This window comes from Lactuca sativa, chromosome 8, assembly GCF_002870075.4.
Source record: "Lactuca sativa cultivar Salinas chromosome 8, Lsat_Salinas_v11, whole genome shotgun sequence".
Taxonomy (NCBI): domain Eukaryota; kingdom Viridiplantae; phylum Streptophyta; class Magnoliopsida; order Asterales; family Asteraceae; genus Lactuca; species Lactuca sativa.
In genome coordinates, this window is record NC_056630.2 from 119944292 (window position 1) to 119963125 (window position 18834).

General features: G+C 44.4%; 1 pseudogene; it reads right to left on the reverse strand.

Annotated features, from left to right (window-relative positions):
* Positions 1 to 1799: 1799 nt before the first annotated feature.
* On the reverse strand, positions 1800 to 4523 carry LOC111881474 (membrane-bound O-acyltransferase GUP1-like; annotated as a pseudogene).
* Positions 4524 to 18834: the final 14311 nt, after the last annotated feature.

Consider the following 18834-nt stretch of genomic DNA (forward strand, 5'->3'; position numbering starts at 1 on the left):
AAGGTTGTGCTACTGGTGACCTTGCGTGAAGCGGGAGATCGTCTAGTTTGTGGAGCGATGCTTGACCTAGAGGAAGGTCAAGGCTGAGCATCAGCGATCTCAAGGCAAGGTTCAACCACTACCCATTCCTATGTGGCAGTGGGAACATATCACCATAGACTTCATCATGAATTTACCGAGGACGGCGAGTGCCGGGATGCCATATGGTTTATCATGGATAGATTAACGAAGAGTGCCCATTTTATGCCAATCTCCAAGAGTATTTATACGAAGAAATTAGCAGAAATCTATGTGCGGTAGGTGGTGGTCAGGCACAGAGTGCTAGTATCCGTGGTCTCAGACCGTGATGTTCGGTTTACATCCATTTTTTGGCAGAAGTTCCACAAAGAGTTGGGAACTCAGTTACACTTCTGCACTGCATACCACCCCCAGACAGACGGCCAGAGCGAGCGGATGATCCAGACGCTCGAGGATATGCTTCGAGCATGTGTATTGGACTTCGGAGGGAGTTGGGATACACACCTCCCACTAGCAGAGTTTTCATATAACAATAGTTATCATGCTAACATCGACCGACCCCCATTTGAGATGTTGTGCGGTTAGAGGTATAGGACCCTGATTTGTTGGGGTGAAGTTGGGTACAGAATCATGGGAAACATCGAGTTGGTGCTTAAGACTACCGAGTTGATCCAGCAGGTGTACGACAGGCTTCGGGTCGTGCAAAGCCATCAGAAGAGCTATGCTGACCAGCGTCGCTCGGATCTTGAGTCCCAGGTGGGAGACTTCGTATTGCTCAAAGTGTCACCGTGGAAGGGTGTCATTCGGTTCTAGAATATGGGAAAGTTAGGGACTTGGTATATTTGTCCGTTTAGGATTACCGTCTAGGTGGACAAGGTGTCTTACCGTTTGGATCTGCCAGACGAGCTTAGTCAGATTCACAACACCTTCCAAGTGTCTCAGCACTGGAAGTGTATCACTGATGAGGCCGTAGTTATTTCGTTGGACGGCATTCAGGTTAATGAGTGCCTGAACTCACTATTAGAAAAACAGCCTTTTACGATGCGCAATGCGTGTCGTAAGACGCTTAGACGACGCGCAAATGCATGTCAAAGAAGGCCCTGTCATAACGAGAGACGACACGCTTTTGCGAGCCGTCTATTTACGACGTGCGTTTACGAGACGCATGGCGTATCAAGCAAGGCCCTGTCATAAAGGAAGATGACATACATTTGCGTGTCGTAACCTTACGACGTGCATTGCGTATCATTAAAGCCCCTATCAAGAAAGACCATGTCATAAATGAATATGACACACATTTTTGCGTATCATAATTTTAAATGTTTAAAAAAAATATTTATAGATTTACTACTTTTCAAATTAAATTTGTATTTAATATCTCATACTACAAAATTAAATATCATATACAAAAAATACAATCCATTGCATAAAATTTAATGTCATACAGATAATCGTTCCATGGAAAGATAAAACAAATCAATAGAAGTTGTAACAAAAATTTACAAACTAATTAGATACAAGAAATATAAAAAAAATATACCCTCAATTGCTTCTCAAATTCTAATCTCCATGTCAGCACTTCAACTCACTTCTCCAGTTTGTCCTTAGCTTCACCAAGGGCTCCAATATCTCTTGCAGCTTGTGACAACATATTATAATTTTTTAATTATTGTTTATTCTTATAATTCAAAGCACTTAGTAAGAATGGAATCAAATTCCTTCCCTTTGGAATGGTGTCAAATCCATCAAACATGTAATTTGAAATTCAATCCATTTAGCAATCAGTCATGCCATGGAATGGAATCTTGAATTCTACCAAAAAAATTACAATTTTGCCCGAAATCAAACGCTAAAAAAGAATGGTGGGCCTTTGAGGGTGTAGAATATTGATGGTTTTTTACCTTTTTCCCACATAAAATGTTACAAGCAAGCCAAAAAGAGTGGGTAGTCCAGGAAAAAGAAAACAACATTTGATTTTATCAACTCCAGAGTAGATATGTGCAATAATTTGGCGAAAACAGAAATAGAAATAGAAACCTTCTGTCTGAAGAAATACAAATTTTAGCCAACTTATGCCCGATGGTCTGATGACAAAGCCCACAAGGTTAGCAACATGCCAAATAGATATAAGGGCAAAATGGTCATTTTCAAATTCTTTTAAACTAAACCAACATATCTGTGGAAATTGGTCCGATGACAAAGCCCACAATTTTAATTATTTAAATTAACTAACTTTGGAATTGGAAATTGGTTCCTTTGGAAGTGTTGTTATTTCAGGAACATAGATTAGGGTAGTTGTATGCAACACAAACAATGAGGGTATAATGAGGGTATTTTGGTGTTTGAACAAAAAAACAAAAAAATAAATTCCTTCTAGGAATTGTGATATCTATCCAACCAACAAACATAGAAGTTGAAGGAACCAGACAGAATTGAATTCCGTCCATCATTTGGCAAGCAAACACACACGCTGTGGAATGGAATCTCGAATTATAAGAGATTACATGGTGAAAATATTGATACAAACTACTTAAATTAAATGCTTTACAAAGTATATTTGATCACTGAAATTTGCTCTATTAAAACTTATTACATCACCTGAAAAGAAGTTGTTGTTGATTTCAAAAGCGTTTCAGGAATAAAGAATATGCATGTTAACCATGCCCATGAGAGAAGTTTACTATGCATATATAGCATAAAATCACTTAGATGTGGATAATTTCCACCAAAATTAAATACCATTCAAGATCATGCCATATGGCAACAAATGTGAAGACAACCCACACATTTAAAAGCTTCCTTCCAGATCCCCCAAGAGGGATATGTACATGTACCTATAAATATAAATCATTTCATAAAATAAATTAAGTGTGTTGTAGTCAATGTCATTCTTGATTTTAAAAGACAAGACAAGACACACACACACACACACAAATATATATATATATATATATATATATATATATATATATTGGTAGCTCTAGGTTATATAATAACTAAAATAACATACATAATAAGCTTTACCTGACAAGACCATTTGTTAAAGGAAGCATGCCAATTTTTCCAAAAGCTTTCCAAGTTATAGCAGTTGTTTATACATCGTGGCATATTCTCAGGGGCATCAATCCCACTTACCTTCCCATATAACCAAACACTAAGGTAATAACCCGTGTGTAATATAATTACTTTACAATATTTTATTAAAAAAAATAAAAATGGGGATTTACATTTACTTACCAGTGCCCAGAATTGGATGTAACGCCATATGAGGAAAATTTTGAGCCACATGAAGTTTAGGACTTGTACGTGGTAAATGATGCAATAAGCATAAGACAATTAATGTATGTATTAATAAGCGAGGTTGTGAAATTAAGTCTCACCCCATATCCAGTAATGAAGACTTCCATAAGTGATAACTGTTTCCAGATTCCACTACGTAATATTAAAAGACAGGAAGTTAGATGATAATACAATATGCATATGGGATATATGTTGTTATTTATCACTCACCTAATCACAAAGGCATTGTAATAGAAAAAGTGTGCCATGATCTCCATAAGTAAGAGGCTAAGGACCCAACGAAAACCATACCAAGCCACTTGTTTAAGTGTATAACTCTTCTGAGGTCTATCCAGTTGCCACAAAAGGAATCATACTCTTGTCAGTTCATTTCCCAAAGCAACAAATAGAATCTGTCAATTGCATCCATTTGGCAACCATCGAATTGAATGGAAACATGAATCGGAATGTAAATTGAGAAGTTGAAGAAGAGTAATAGGAAGTAAGAGAACCTGGGAAGCAAATGCGTTCAAACTTATAATAGGGCCAACAATATAGAGAGGTGCATATAGAAAATAACATAAGTATATAGTATGTGAGAACTTATCAATCCCCACACTTCTCTCCTGCTAAAAGAAATATATTAATACTATTTTTAGAATAACACTCATACTGATATACAAATACTATTATTACTAATGCCATAACAATAAATATTTGCCTATAACATTATGTAACATGTTTTTCCTGAACAACAGGTGTTGCAATGACGGATGTGCAATCGCAATCACTAGACACAAATTAAAATCCCAGACAAGGCAACATAATTAAGAAAAAGAACCTATCTCCCAGACAACGCAACATAAATCAAAGATGTCAAGGCACACAATTTTAAAGTTTCCTAAAACATGGAAATATAATATGGGCCTCTAGTCATCCCACACATAACACCCATACCACTTCCAGCTGGCAACATGTGTACACCTCGATCGGTTACCGAGTGGGACCCCGCTCTATGGATCCCCTATCTTCCCTCCCTTTACATACATTAAAATAAATAAATCAGAATTTGAAACAACAAACAAGTCATTGAAAGAAAGTTATTTACAGAATTACCTGGCAGCTGGATTAAGAGGGGAAGAAGCAAAGGGAAGATTAGTTCCATCAACGGAATTGGAAGAACCAGGAGCTGAAGGAGCGGGACCAAGACTAGATCTAGGAAGCATAGGTGGTCTAGTACTGGAAATAATTCTCTTGATGGATTCAATTGTATGTTATATAATAGGTGTTCAAATTCAAACAATCTCTTTCAAATTAAGGTATTTTTTCTTCTTCCAATGTTTTCAAGGTTTTTGATATGTTGAAGGAACTTTTTATATGGATTAGGATTTGATCATTCTTGGGTGTTATTTCAAGAAAATAAGTTGAATATGTTGTTTCCTACTTTGAGAATTACATGTCTGATTTAAGGTTGTCTTAGGAATTGATTGTAAGGTTGAAAATAAGGTTGATTTCTATTAGTAAAGATACTCACATGACGTTATACGATAAAAGAATATGGAGTCTGGTTTAGTTATTTCATGTAATCTTGCTATAGGCTTGTAACTTGTTAGCTTCATTTGCATTTGCCATGTAAGCATATATGGATTTTTTTTATTTTAAAAAAAGTTATTAATATTATATCTATTATGGTAAAAGTTAATGAAAAAGTTGGTAGGTATATTTTGAAATTTACCCTTTCTTGTAAAGTTTAAGTTCTTCAGTTCTTTGCAGCCCATGGTTACAAATTTGTAGGTTTCTGCTTTCGTTTGGCCTCATTCAGAACCGGTAACCCACTCTGACCTTGAAAACCAACCAGTACTGTGATTCAGAACTTTAACCCATTCAGAACTGGTAACCCACTCAGACTTGAGAAAGAGCAAATACATGAGAAGTATGAGGCTGCTACAATTGTTTTGGATCCTGATTATCATTCTTTGCAAAAAAAAATGATTATATGAGTATAGTAGAATCAATCATAATTATAATAATTGCATAGCATAAAATAAGTTAGAAAGGTTTTGAGAGACTACATGTGTCCTTCTATAATGTTGTTTATGTCCAATCATTATAATTTTCTCAAAATAAGATTTTAGTGTATCCTCTTCCATTGGTCCCTGCAAAAGTTGAAATAATTGTCTTGTACTGCCCTGTATAAAAATACATACATACAATCATACTCACACATATGTATACTATATCAACATGTATATTCCATATATTAAAAAAATTGAATATTACCTCTGGAGATGAAAAGTCAACGATTTGTACCTGTGAAATCCTGAATCTAGGTTTCATCATGTTGACCAACATTCTCTTTAGAGGAGGAGGATATACCTTGTTCAATATGATGGATAAACATAACGTGACAAAATATTTAAGAATTAATGGATAAGAAACATGAATGGAAACTGATGTTTACCTGAAGAAGATGATTATGCAGCCAGTCAAGTATTTCGGGGAAAATTGTTGTGGATATGTTGGCTACTTCTGAGCCCTGTTAACTTGAATAAGAAAAATATGAGAAGTTGACCAAAAATGGATGTCGTTATTTTAAGAGAAAAACAAGTGATGCTAGTGTACTTGTGATGTGAAAGAGCACAGCTAATCTTTTGCATTGAAATGTGGTCATTTTGCATTGAAATGTCAAGTATTTTTAAAGTCATTCACTTCAAAAGAAATCCAAACGAAAAAATACTAAACAGTGTGTAACAGCCCGGATTTCCAGGTATTATTCATTCTTATATTTTTGGTGATTTGTGAGGAGACTCGGCGAGTTGGAGCCCAAACTCGCCGAGTATGATCGCGGCTATGGGCATGGGTTCACATCTGGACTCGACGAGTACAAAGAGTGGACTCGGCGAGTCCACGCTGTTTAATGGAACCCTAATTCCCCGGGTTTGGAGCACTATTTAAGGGCACTTATAGCCTCCCATTGCGACTACCAGTCCCTTGAGAGAACCCTAAGAGAGCTAATTCATTTTGGGAGAGAGGAAGTCACTTTTGGGCCTTTGTATTCCTTGTTTAGCAAGAAGAAGGTGGCAAGAGCAAGGAGGAGGTGAGATTCCAGCAGATCCAGAGTCCAGAGGCTTCATTTTGAGGTAATAGTTCGAACCTCCTTCAATTTTAGGGTTGATCTTTAGAGTTAGGGTTTTCTAACCTCTTTGGAGAGTGATTATGTGAAGCAAATGGTCCCTCTTCGAGTTTGTGCCGTGGATCTGGACTCAAAGAGGTCCAGAGACCTTAACCCTTGGAGCTTTTTGGGTTATTATGGAGTTATTGGACCTAGGTTGTCATTTTTGGGATCAAATATCCTTTTGATGCCTTGTGGGGGTTATACAAGCATCAAGTTTTGAACTTTACATGACAGTCATGCTTGGGAAGGCCATATCTATGGTTTGGGAAAACAGATCTGACCCCAGAAGGTCAATAGAGTTGGTGCATGGCATGAACTCGCCGAGTTGTTCTTGAGACTCAGCGAGTAGGGTTGGGGTTTCACGTAAATTGTTCAGCGAGTAGACTCGTTGGGTTGGAGAATGACCCAGTGAGTCAGGGAGAGTCAATAGGGGGCTGAGTCAAGCCGGAACTCGCCAAGTTGTTCTTGAGACTCGGCAAGTTGAGTCGTGGTGGCCCCGCGATTCATGCCAGGTGGAACTCGTCGAGTTAGGGAAGTACTCGACGTGTCAAGAGAGGATCCTAGGGAGTTAGTGAACACGTATAGACTCGCCGAGTCGCTCTAGTGCACTCGCCAAGTCCGGTCAAAGTTGACCGATGACCATTGACCAGAGTTGACCAATGTTGACTTGATAAGGTTAGTCAGCCTTAGTTGTGAAAGTGTTAATTAGGGATATATTGTGTTATAGGAGGATTATAGCTCAGGGGGATCGAGCGCGAGTGATTACCAAGATTTACGATTTATCGAGATATGCGAGGTGAGTCTTCTCACTATACTTTACCTTGAGTAGGTAATCAGAGTTATGTGATAGAGTAATTCTATGCTATATGCATGTTATATGTTGTACTGGATTATTTCTATGTGATTTATGCTGTGCATGTTTATAGAGTTGGAACCGGAAGGTTCACAGAGTTAGAACCAGAGGGTTCACAGAATAGGGTCCACGAACCCACAGGGTTATAGCCTCGAGTGTCTAATATGTGTTATGTGTGGTATTTTGGGGAACTCACTAAGCTTTGTGCTTACAGTGTTGGTGTTATTTGTTTCAGGTACTAGTGATGAACGTGGGAAGGCGCCGACTTGATCAGTACACACACACGAGATTTTTATTTTATGAGATCTTGGGATTTTTGTATGGCATGGATTGAGTTTCAAACATTGATGTTTTATGAATGATTAAACGAATTGTGTTTTTATAAAATGCGAAAAATTGTTTTGAAATTTACGGTGTTACAAGTTGGTATCAGAGCCTTGGTTTGAGGTATTCGAGTACACCTTCGGGCGTATTTGAACTCAAACTGAGGATTTAAGAAGTATTTTTAAAAAGAGTAAAAGATTTTTGGAAAAACGCAGAGCAGAGTTGTGTGTACGATCAGTCCGCGCCCGAACGGTGATTTCCCAAAATACCCTCATGTTATGTGATATTAATATTGATATGATATATTCTGATGCTAGAGTAGGCTAGGTACTCCTATTAGGACTAGAGTGGCCTGATTTGTGATGCCTTAGCCTAGGGAGAGGTGAGCTGCTATGAGATGCTTGAGAGTGAGTAGGTAGCAGCGAGGGGCTTATGAGAGATCGGTTAGAGAGTGCATTATGCATAATAGAGTACTTGGAGCTTGGGATCCGAAGAGAAGGACTTGGGGTGTACTCTGATACGGTGCGGACAGTAGTATTGGGCCCGTACTACTGAAAGCACCGGGGCGGTGTACAGCCCAAGTAAGAATCTTTGGAATGCCCAGGGATCAAGGAGGAATGAATTGTCGAGTGTGAGTATGCTCGAACGGATTCTAATTTATCGTATGTTGTATTTCAGAGGTAGATCATGGTGAGGACGCGTCTTATGCCTGAGAGCAGTGGAGCCAGTGATGAGGAGATCCGCCGGATCATCCATCAGGAGGTGGCTGCAGCCATTAGGGCAGAGATACCAGAGATGTTCGGGTCTATTAAGACCATGTTGATTGAGACTTTCGACGAGCGTTATGCCGCTCTTTCTGAGGCTGCTGTTGCAGTGGCCACCGCAGCTATTGCTGCCGCGAGGCCGCAGGGTGGTGATGCGTTGCTGTTCCGAGAGTTCAGCAACACAAAACCGTCGGAGTTTGATGGGACCTAGGACCCGGTGGCGGCTATGAGATGGATTTCTGACATAGAGGGGTGTTTCGTCACTTGCTCATCTCCTGAGCATTTGAGAGTTCGGTTCGCGCTGAACCAGCTTCGCTTGGGAGCGAAGGACTGGTGGAAGTTTGTGACGGCGCACTTTATGCCTGCTGAGCTTACGGCAGTGACCTGGGAGAGGTTCACTGCGATGTTCCGAAATGAGTACGTTCCCCAGGTGGAGAGGGAGCGTTTGGCTCAGGAGTTTCTGACCCTCAAGCAGGGTACTGAGTCTGTTACGGTGATTACCAGGATGTTCCACGAGAGGGCGACGTTCTGCCCTGAGCACGTGTCCACTAAGCAGGCACGTATGAGCCGATATTTGAGTATTTTGAGGCGAGACATTCGGGAGTTTGTGGCGAACTCCTTGTACCGGACATTTGCCGAGCTTCAGGAAAATGCCCAGAAGAGGGAGATTAAGCTAGAGACTCAGGCCAGGGAGGAGGCGGAGGCTCAGGGGAGGGATCGGCGATCGGCACAGTCCCAGCCGGCAACCAAGCGGGTCAAGCCCATTGATCCCAAATCGGGGAGCCAGAAGGGCTGCACTTTTGGAAAGTACGGCAAGGGTCATGATGGAGTATGTAGAGCTGGATCTTGCTACAAATGTGGCAAGGAGGGGATATGGCCGAGGACTGCCCCAAGGGGTTTACAGTGTGTTTCCACTGCAACCATACCGGACACCGGAAGGCGGAGTGTCCATAGTTGCGGGGATCAGCTCAGGGAGCACCTTAGGGATCTGCCCTTGCCGCCATTAGAGTTACCGAGAGTCGTCCAGTGAAGGCCGAGGCGCCGAGGGCACGAGGGAGAGCCTTTCAGTTGACCACGGAGGAGGTCCGCGCAGCGCCCGATGTCGTGGCTGGTATGTATTCTTTCGTGTGTTTATTTTTGATGTTGAGATATTATGCTTATATTATGTTATGCGTAGGTACTTTTCTTGTGAATTCTATACCTCCCTTGGTGTTATTTTACTCGGGTGTGAGTCGGTCTTTTGTATCTTTGGCTTTTAGTCAGCATATCAGTGTTAGTCGTGAGGCATTGATGAAACGACCCAAAAATACGACCCGAAAATTTCATTTTTAATATAACTAAAAATCATAAACTGAGTATAGCATAATAAAACCATGCGTTGCGTATCTCAAAACCATACTAAAATACTGTGAAAAAACTGTGTCACAAGTGTATCAAAACATGTCTAAAAAAACTAAATCAACTCCCAGGATAAAACTGAAGCTGTGGTGTGTGTGATGCCATCATCCCGAACTCTTCCCTTTGCTTGCGGAAGTACCTGAACCCAAAACTGAAACTTTAAGCACGAAGCTTAGTGAGCTCCCCCAAACTACCACAAACCACACAATAACATATAAAGCACATACTGGGCCTTGCCCACTGCATATCAGTGTTAGTCGTGAGGCATTGATGAAACGACCCAAAAATACGGCCCGAAAATTTCATTTTTAATATAACTAAAAATCATAAACTGAGTATAGCATAATAAAACCATGCGTTGCGTATCTCAAAACCATACTAAAATACTGTGAAAAAACTGTGTCACAACTGTATCAAAACATGTCTAAAAAAAACTAAATCAACTCCCAGGATAAAACTGAAGCTGTGGTGTGTGTGATGCCATCATCCCGAACTCTTCCCTTTGCTTGCGGAAGTACCTGAACCCAAAACTGAAACTTTAAGCACGAAGCTTAGTGAGCTCCCCCAAACTACCACATACCACACAATAACATATAAAGCACATACTGGGCCTTGCCCACTGCATCGGACCGAAGTCCGGCTAACCGGGGCCTTGCCCCTACATCGGACTGAAGTCCGAAGCTGACTGGAACATCGGACCGAAGTCCGAAGCTGACTGGGACCTTCATCCCCTACATCGAACCGAGTCTGAAGCTGACTAGGACATCGGACCGAAGTCCGAAGCTGATTGAGACATCGGACTGAAGTCCGAAGCTGACTGGGACCTACGTCCCCTACATCGGACCAAAGTCCGAAGCTGACTGGGACCTCTGTCCCCTACATCGTACCGAAGTCCGAAGCTGACTGAACATAGCATAAACATATCAACTGGCATAAACACATAAATCCTGTCTGAACCATGAAGGCATCAAACATACTAACTACTACATCGGATTGAGGTCCGAAGCTGACTGCTAGCTAAACGGGCCGGCATTGTGGCCTTAGACCCGTTCCTACTGGAAGTAAACTCGCCTCGTGAACTGGCTGCTGTGCGAATGGCTCTGGAAACTAACTGTTGTTGCTCTGGTATCTCCCCGGCTACAAATCCATAAACACACTCAATCAAATGATAATCACTACACTAGGGTGAAATGACCCTTTTACCCTTGGTCAATGTCAACTCTCCCGGTCGAAGTCAACCCTCTCGGTCAAAGTCAACCCACAGTTGACCTGACTCGCCGATTTGGGCCGCTAACTCGCCGAGTCTCTAGTCTCATATCACAACCCCACTCCTGGCTACTCGTCGAGTATGGCATCGACTCGACCAGTACCCTCTTGATCCAAGAACTCAGACAATCTGCATCCGACTCGCCGAGTCATATCAACAACTCGACGAGTTGTTCTTGAGCTTAAGAAGATTGCCTTGGACTCGCCGAGTTGTATGAGCAACTCGTCGAGTCCCTCCATTACTGAGTCTGCCCTCCAACTCACTGAGTCCACTCTACTACTCACGGTTTCCACTCGACAACACTCAAAAAGGGGAAAAACGGGACTCGCGACCTGATTTGCTGAGTCGTTCTTCCGACTCGCCGAGTCACATCCATGCAACTATTCTAAACTCGATTCTGCTTGAATCCAGCGCATACAAATGATAGATCTGAGTCCAATAAGCTGATCGACCACGTAAAGTTTCCAACTTTACGTGTACATACACATGAAAAAGGAGATAAATGCTAAAAAGGCACTTAGAAGAGTAGATCTAGGGTTCTTATGCAAAGCATCTTCCAAAAGGCAATAGATCCTGGCTCTACAACTCCTAAATGAACAGATCTAGAGATATCTCGACCTAATAAGGCATCCATACAACTATAAGGCTTGGAGAATGCACGAAAATAGCCCTAGAAGAGTTCTAATGGAGGTCTAAAGCATAAAACAGAAGGAATCCGAGAAATACCTCAATGAACTCTGATTTTGCCCTTGGATCTTTGCTCTACACCTCTTCTCCTTACTCCTTTCTTCTTCTTCTTCTTCTTCAAGCCTTCAAAATCCACATAAAAGCACTTAAAACAAATAAGGGATGGATTAGGGTTTTCTCACAGCTCTCTGAGGGTGAAGGAGGCGAGTTTGGGGCACAAAGCATTGCTTAAATAGTGAGCAACCTGGGGATTTAGGGTTTCTTCCAGACAGGCAGACTCGCTGAGTCCCGAATATGGACTCGCCGAGTCGCCTACTAACACGTGCTTGAAAACTCGACCCTACTCGACGAGTCAGGCTATAGACTCGCCGAGTCCCTCAATAAAACTTCCAAATAAATGCCACGGGGACAACATACCAGAGACGGGGCGTTACAATTCTCCCCCACTTGTCTCAGACTTCGTCCTCGAAGTCTGCTACGGCTGAATCTGCAAATAACTCTGGGTAGTGCTCCCTCATTTCCTCCTCAGCCTCCCACGTCCACTCAGACCCCTTCCGGTGCTACCACTGCACCTTCACTAACTGAATTGCCTTGTTCCTCAAGGTCTTTGTCTTCCGGTCCAGAATTGCAACCAGTCTCTCAATATAGTTCAGGTTGCTATCAACCTGAATATCCTCTAAGGGAACAGCTACTGACTCATCCACCAAACACTTCCTCAACTGAGACACATGGAAAGTGTTGTGGATCTGGCTAAGCTCTGCAGGAAGATCCAACTGGTAAGCAACTCGACCCACCCGGGCCAAAATCCTGAAGGGACCAATGAACCTGGGGCCTAGCTTGCCCCTCTTCTGAAACCTGATGACACCCTTCCAGGGTGAGACCTTTAGGAGGACCATATCGCCCACCCGGAACTCCAAGTCTGAACGCCTCCTGTCGGCGTAGCTCTTCTGTCGACTCTGTGCAGTCTGCAGTCTACTACGGACCTGCTGAATCAACTCGGTCGTCTTGAGCACCACCTCTGTGCTCTCAATGACTCGCTGACCAACCTCGCCCCAACAAATCGGGGTCCTACACTTCCTCCCATAAAGCATCTCAAAGGGAGGTCGATCAATGCTCGCATGATAACTGTTGTTATACGAAAATTCTGCTAACGGAAGATACGTATCCCAACTTCCACCGAAGTCTAGAACACATGCCCTGAGCATGTCCTCGAAAGTTTGAATCATCCTCTCGCTCTGCCCGTACGTCTAAGGGTGGAAAGCGGTGCTAAAATGAAGACGAGTACCCATCTCGTCGTGAAACCGCTTCCAGAATCTGGATGTAAAACGGACATCTCGGTCGGACACCACCGATACCGGCACTCCATGACGTGCCACGATCTCACGCACATAGATATCGGCTAATTTTTCTGCTGATATACTCTCCTGGATCGGGATAAAATGAGCACTCTTCGTCAACCGATCCACTACTACCCATATCGAATCTACTCCTCGTGCGGTCCTGGGAAGCTTGGTGACAAAATCCATGGTGATGTCCTCCCATTTCCACACGGGGATGTCTAACGGCTGTATCTTGCCGTGAGGCCTCTGGTGCTCCGCCTTAACCTTCTTGCAGGTCAGGCACCTCTCAACATACCAAGCGACATCCCGCTTCATGCAGGGCCACCAATAATCGGGTCGAAGATCTCTATACATCTTCGTCACCCCTAGATGGATAGAAAACCGAGACTTATGACCCTCGTCCATCAACACCTTCCGTACCCCACCCCAGTACGGTACCCACACTCTCCCATGAAGTGTCAGCAATCCCCGACTGTCATAATCAAACGAAGATACTCGGCCCACTATCCTTTCACACTTTTGCCTTTCCTCCTTGAGGCCCTCACCCTGAGCCTCCTTGATCCGCTCTAACAACGGAGTAATCACTGTCATCCTCAAACACACATCTCTGATAGAGGCTGTCGACACTTTGCGGCTCAGGGCGTCGGCCACCACGTTGGCCTTCCCTGGATGGTAAAGGATCTCACAATCACAATCCTTCAGCACATCCAACCACCTCCTCTGCCTAATGTTCAGACTCGGCTGATCCATAAGGTACCTCAAACTCTTGTGATCCGTGTAGATAGTACAACGGACCCCATAAAGATAGTGCCTCCAAATCTTGAGGGCAACCACAACCGCCCCCAGCTCCAAATTATGGGTAGGATAATTAGCCTCGTGAGGCTTCAACTGCCTCGAGGCGTAAGCTATCACATGGCCTCGCTGCATCAACACTGCTCCCATACCTGTGATTGAGGCATCACAGTAGACTATGAAGTCCTCTACTCCCTCTGGCAAGGTAAGGATCGGAGCCTCGCATAATCTCTGTCTGAGAGTCTCGAACGCTACCTGCTGCTCAGGCCCCCAACGAAATACCACCGACTTCTTGGCCAGTCGGGTGAGCAGCACTGCTATCTTGGAGAAATCCTGAATGAACCTCCGGTAATACCCTGCCAACCCTAGGAAGCTCCGAATCTCAGATAGAGACTTCGGGACCTCCCACTGCATCACGGCCTCTATCTTGGCCGGATCCACCAAAATACCCTTCTGGTTGACGAGGTGACCAAGGAACTGCACCTCGCGCAACCAGAACTCGCACTTGGAGAACTTTGCGAAAAGTCTCTCCCTCCTCAAAACTTCCAGCACCTCCCTTAGGTGCTCCTCGTGCTGCTCCTGCGTCTTGGAATACACCAAGATATCATCTATGAATACTATCACTGACCGATCCAGCATCGGCCTACACACGCGATTCATGAGGTCCATGAACGCGGCTGGAGCATTGGTGAGCCCAAATGGCATCACCACAAACTCATAATGACCATACCTGGTCCTGAAAGCAGTCTTCTGAACATCCTTATCCCTAACCCGCATCTGGTGATACCCGGAGCGTAGATCGATCTTGGAGAACCAAGACGCTCCCTGAAGCTGATCAAACAAATCATCTATCCTCGGAAGTGGGTAACAGTTCTTCACCGTTACCTTATTCAACTCCCGGTAATCTATACACATACGATGCGACCCATCCTTCTTCCTCACAAACAGGATCGGCGCTCCCCAAGGCGAACTGCTCGGCCGAATGAAACCCTTGTCTAGCAGCTCCTGCAGCTGCGTAGACAATTCCTGCATCTCAGGGGGAGCTAGGCGATACGGTGCCTTGGCTATCGGAGCCGCACCAAGAATCAGGTCGATCCTAAACTCAACCTGCCTCTCAGGAGGTATTCCCGGTAAATGCTTGGGAAATACATCCGGGAAGTCTCGCACTATCGGAACATCAAAAACTGACGTCTTGCCCTTCTCCCGGGCATCCAAAACATAAGCTACATAACCAGCGCAACCCTGCTGAAAATAGCGCCTCGCCCTTGCGGCGGAACAAAAGGTCGGTCCGCGCTGTGGCCTCTCGCCCTGAATCACTAACTCTCCCCCACTGGGAGTGCGAACCCTCACTAGCTGAAGCTCACAATCAATCACCGCCCCATTGGGACTTAGCCAATCCATGCCTACAATTACCTTATTCCCTCGTAGGGGAATAGGAACCAGGTCCACCGAAAACTGCTCGTCTAACAACTGAAGAGAACACCCTCTATGCATTCTGGCGACCCTCACAGTCCGGTCATCTACTATCTCAACCTCTAGTGGACAATCCAGCTCCCCTAGAGCTCTGCTAAATCTCTTGCTAAGCGCAAGCGATACAAATGATCGGGTAGCCCCCGAATCGAATAATACCATAGCAGAAATGCCGTTCACAGAGAACGACCCTATATAAAACATACAATCATAAGCAATAATCAAACAATAATAATACAGAGATGAAGGGAAGATACATACCTGTCACCACATCAGGAGTCGCTCGCGCCTCCTCTGCTGTCATCTGAAACGCTCTACTCTTCGCCACTGGCGCCTCAGCTCGGCCCTGCCGGCCTTTTGTAATCCTCAAGGTAGCAGGGGCAGGTGCAGCCACCTTCCCTACTGCAGCTAAACTCGGACATTGGGACTTTTTATGTCCGCTCTGATTGCACTGAAAGCAAATCAGATCTGATGCTGCAACAGCAGTAGCAGGGGCCGTACAATCCCTGCTCAAATGCCCAGTCCGACCGCATTTGAAGCAGCCGGAACTCCCTGCCTTGCACACCCCATCGTGCATCTTCCCACACCTGCCACATCGACTGTGGCTCGGCTGAGTCCTGGATCTGTGATCTGAAACCTTGGGCTTTTTGCCCGAACCTCCTGAAACCGAAACCGCCTCCGGTTTCCTCTTCTTCTCCATCTCGAGATCAATCTCCCTCTCTCGAGCCCTAGCAATCATGTCGTCCAGTGTTTTACAGCTGGACTGACTCACAAACTGGCGGATATCGCTCCGCAACATCTCATGATAACGGTCCTTCTTCATCTCCTCATCGGCTACATATTGAGGAACAAGAAGAGCCCTCTCCGTGAACTTGGCGGTGATCTCCGCCACGGTCTCTGTAGTCTGGGTGAGGTCCTGAAACTCTCTGGCTAACTGCTGCACCTCAATAACTGGTGCAAACTCTGCCCTGAACCTGGTAGAGAAATCAGCCCAGGTCATGGCATCCAATGCTGCATCATCTCCCATGGTATGTTCGACCTCCTCCCACCGATCCCGTGCCCTGTCCTTCAGAAGACAGGACACCAACCTGACCTTGTCCCCCTCGGGACACCTGCTAGTGTGGAATACGTTGGCCACATCCGCCAACCATCTAGTACTTGCTATGGGGTCCCGCGCCCCATGATAGTCTGGAGCTCCACATGCCCTGAACTCCCTGAATGTAAGTGTGTGCGACCCCATCATGGCCGCCACCTCGGCACGGAAGGTGCCTAATCTCTCATCCATCAGCTCTAGGATACCCTCCTTGATCGAACCGAAGATCACAGGAGTCTGCTCTAATATGATACAAGTAATCTCTGAAGAAAGAAACTCTCTGGTCTGCTCGTTCCCCGAGCCTGATCCTGATCCCTCCCCGGCACCTCCACTGCCGGCTGCTGGCCTCGAACGCAAAACCACCATTCTGAAACACATCATAGCAACATCAAAAAACTGAAATATCTCGAGGGATCATTGATACTACTACTAGCTTCCTGGTCTTGTCTCGGCCTTCCTTGATTCGAGTACGGATCCTCTGCTTTCAGTAGTACGGGCCCATACTACCTTCCACATCTATCCGTACTTTCCTCAAGAACTGCCTTGACTCCACCAAGTCACTTCTACTACTACTGATCTCTGCTACTCTCATCCTAGGCTTGCCCTAGGGAAATCTCTGACTCCACTCAAACAAGTCCTCAGCTGCTGAAGGCCTCCTCGTAATGCCAATTAGCCACCACCTGAATACCATCACATGTGATGAGGCTCAGATAATCCTTCGAGTAAAAGGCTCGTCCCTACAACGGTTGGACTCAAACAAGAGTTACGCAATAGGGCCAAACCCAACACTCTGAGATTATTCAACCCTGATCACATGTGACGTGACGTATTCACCTAATGGCTAACTCCCATCACTCAGAGTCCCACAAAGCACAAAGCAAGCAACATTCGGACACAAGAAACTATTCAAGCAATCCTATCCTCACAACGAGAAAACTGCACTAGCATACAATGCTAAACTTATACTATCAGGCATAACCTAAACAACCTATCCTACTGCTGTCTACTCAATACTAGCATGCAATTCTCAATAAGCTGAAACACATATAGCAGGCACATAAGGCATCCTCCGAGATCCTTAGTCCTATACTAGCATGCTGTTCTACTGAAACTGGACTGAAACTGAAACTTGTATGGGTAATTTGGGAGTACTTATTTGAGCTCGGTTGATCGCATGCACCACACCCTTATCTTGTTTAAAAATTCTTTTCTTTCTAAGTGTTTTTCAAAATTTCTTTCGAAAACATTTTCCTTTTGAAAATCTTTTTATCTTTGCCTTAGTTTGAGTTCAGATATACCCAGAAGTGTATCCAAATCCCTCAAACCAAGGCTCTGATACCAACTTGAAACGACCCAAAAATACGACCCGAAAATTTCATTTTTAATATAACTAAAAATCATAAACTGAGTATAACATAATAAAACCATGCGTTGCGTATCTCAAAACCATACTAAAATACTGTGAGAAAACTGTGTCACAACTGTATCAAAACATGTCTAAAAAAAACTAAATCAACTCCCAGGATAAAACTAAAGCTGTGGTGTGTGCGATGCCATCATCCCGAACTCTTCCCTTTGCTTGCGGAAGTACCTGAAACCAAAACTAAAACTGTAAGCACGAAGCTTAGTGAGCTCCCCCAAACTACCACATACCACACAATAACATATAAAGCACATACTGGGCCTTGCCCACTGCATCGGACCGATGTCCGGCTAACCGAGGCCTTGCCCCTACATCGGACCGAAGTCCGAAGCTGACTGGAACATCGGACCGATGGATTAGGGTTTTCTCACAGCTCTCTGAGGGTGAAGGAGGCGAGTTTGGGGCATAAAGCATTGCTTAAATAGTGAGCAACCCAGGGATTTAGGGTTTCTTCTAGACAGGCAGACTCGCCGAGTCCCGAATATGGACTCGCCGAGTCGCCTAGTAACACGTGCTCGAAACTCGACCCTACTCGACGAGTCAGGCCATAGACTCGCCGAGTCCCTCAATAAAACTTCTAAATAAATGCCACGAGGAAAACATACCAGAGACGGGGCGTTACAATTGAGTCGTCCTCTGAGGGTTTCCATAGCTGACGAGAGGGTGATATATGCCACGGAGGTTCTCCGGGGGTGCGTGTTCGAGATTTTCGGTGTTGAGTTCCCAGATGTATTTCCAGAGGAGTTGTCGGGTGTGCCTCCTGTGAGGCAAGTGGAGTTCAGTATCGATTTGGTTCCGGGGCAGCGCCTATCGCTAAGGTGCCTTATCGCCTTGCACCTCCAGAGATGCAAGAGTTATTCTCGCAGCTGCAGGAGCTGCTGGGGAAGGGGTTTATTCGGCCGAGAAGCTCGCCGTGGGGAGCGCCTATCCTGTTTGTCAAGAAGAAGGATG